The sequence below is a fragment of the Eretmochelys imbricata genome, chromosome 6 (assembly GCF_965152235.1).
Source record: "Eretmochelys imbricata isolate rEreImb1 chromosome 6, rEreImb1.hap1, whole genome shotgun sequence".
Classification (NCBI taxonomy): Eukaryota; Metazoa; Chordata; order Testudines; family Cheloniidae; genus Eretmochelys; species Eretmochelys imbricata.
The window spans coordinates 66,063,328-66,065,706 of record NC_135577.1 but is presented as its reverse complement, the minus strand read 5'-3'; positions in this window follow the sequence as shown (position 1 = coordinate 66,065,706).

Below are 2,379 nucleotides of genomic sequence, written 5' to 3'. Positions count from 1 at the left end.
ACTCTAACCACCCTGGACCCAGCTCTAACCTGTAGGTTGAACTCTCATTTCAACCATTAGGTCTGACTGCCTATGGCCTGGTTGTCTATAGAAATATGATCTAGATTAAATTACTATAATATAGGTGTACATCTGGTTGAAAGACTGTACTCAAAGAGCAGTTATCAGTCTTAGAATTGAAGGACTGGAAGGGACCTCGAGAAGTCATCTAGTCCAGTCCCCTGCACTAATGGCAGGACTAAGTATTATCTAGACCATCCCTGACAGGTCTTTGTCTAACCTCCTCTTAAAAATCTCCAATTATGGAGATTCCACAATCTCCCTAGGCAATTTGATACACTGCTTAATTACCCTGACAAGAAGTTTTTCCTAATGTCCAACCTAAATCGCCCTTGCTGCAATTTAAGCCCATTGCTTCTTGTCCTATCCTCAGAGGTTTAGGAGAACAATTTTTTTCTGTCCTCCTTGTAACAACCTTTTATGTACTTGAAAACTGTTATCATGTCCCCTCTCAGTCTTCTCTTCTCCAGACTAAACAAACCCAATTTTTTCAGTCTTCTCTCATAGGTCATGTTTTCTAGACCTTTGAATCATTTTTGTTTCTCTTCTCTGGACTTTCTCCAGTTAGTCCACATTTTTCCTGAAATGTGGCACCCAGAACCGGACACAATACTCTGTTTGAGGCCTAATCAGTGCGGAGTAGAGCGGAAGAATTACTTCTCATGTCTTGTTTACATCACTCCTGCTAATACATCCCAGAATTATGTTTTTTTTTTTTTTTTTTTGCAACAGCGTTATATTGTTGACTCATATTTAGCTTGCGATCCACGATGATCTCCAGACCTCTTTCCACAGTACTCCTCCCTAGGCAGTCATTTCCCATTTTTTTATGTAACTGATTGTTCCTTCCTAAGTGGAGTACTTTGCATTTGTCCTTATTGAATTTCATCCTATTTACTTCAGACCATTTCTCCAGCTTGTCCAGATCCTTTTGAATTTTAATCCTATCCTCCAAAACACTTGCAACCCCTCCCAGTATGGTATCATCCACAATTTTTAAGTGTACTCTCTATGTCATTATCTAAGTAAGTGATGAAGATGTTGAACAGAACCAGAACCAGACCCAGAACTGATCCCTGGGGGACTCCACTCATTATGGCCTTCCAGCTTGACTGTGAACCACTGATAAGTGATAACTACTCTCTGGGAATGGTTTTTACACCAGTTATGCAGCCACTGTATCGTAGTTCCATGTAGGTTTTATTTCCCTAGTTTGTTTATGGTTCGCTGTCAAACTGGGAGGACCCACAGGGGTTTGTCCTGGGTCCAGTATTATTCAATATTTTCATTAATTATCTGGATGATGGAGTATACACTTATAAAATTTGCTGACAACTTCATGATGAGAGGGGTTGCAAGCATTTGGAGGACAGGATTAGAATTCAAAATCATCTTCATAAATTGCAGAATTAGTCTTCAAATCAGTAAGATGAAATTCAATAAGGACAAATGCAAAGTACTGCAATTAGGAATGAACAATCACTTCCACACATACCGAATGGGGACTAACTGGCTAGGCAGCAACAGCTCTCCCTTGAGAACTAGGTTTGTCTTTCCTTTTTCATGCTGTCATATTTTATCTTCTTGAAGTACAGGTGGCTACCCTGTTTATGGCCCAAAGGAACTTACAATGTATCTGTAGCCACCTTCATCTTTAGCATGGAGATGTGGCCCACAAAGGGCCACAAAGATACCATCCTGCACTGGCCATTACAGTGTTGCCAGTTCTCACCATTTTATCCCAAGTGTTGTGGGCATAGTGTTTTTCTTAAAGCCCCAGCTCTGGGAATCACGCTGTTATGTGGGAATCCCAGCTTTGTGTTTTGGAAAAAGGATGTTTCTACCCTGTGTGTTGGTGGTGGTGAGCTTGCGAACGTGATACAAGAACACCACCAGCAGCAGGCAAACAGTAAGAACCTCCTTTTGTTAATTTTAGAAAACCTTGTGATGTGTGAGCCAATCTGGGATTTTTTTTTTTTTTTTTTTTTGGATCCTGATTCATGAATGCTCAGGGGTGACAACACTCAGAGCCTCCTCCGCTGCCCCGGGGTCCTGCGTCCCCATGGCCCAGGCCGTATTAACCAGGGGAATTGCTCCATGGGATGCCAACTAGCCCCTGGCTTGGGGGACCCGCCCCCCTGCAGGAAGCCTGGGGCTGCTGGGAAGGAAAAATGACCCTGTAGCGCGCCCAGCAGCCGGGCCCAGACGCCTCAGCACCCTCTAGGTTTGACTAGGGCTGAGGCCCCCCGGAGTCCTCCACCTTCCCTCCCCCGGGCCTGTGGCCGTTGCCGCTCTAGTCCTTCTCTCTATGGTTTCCAG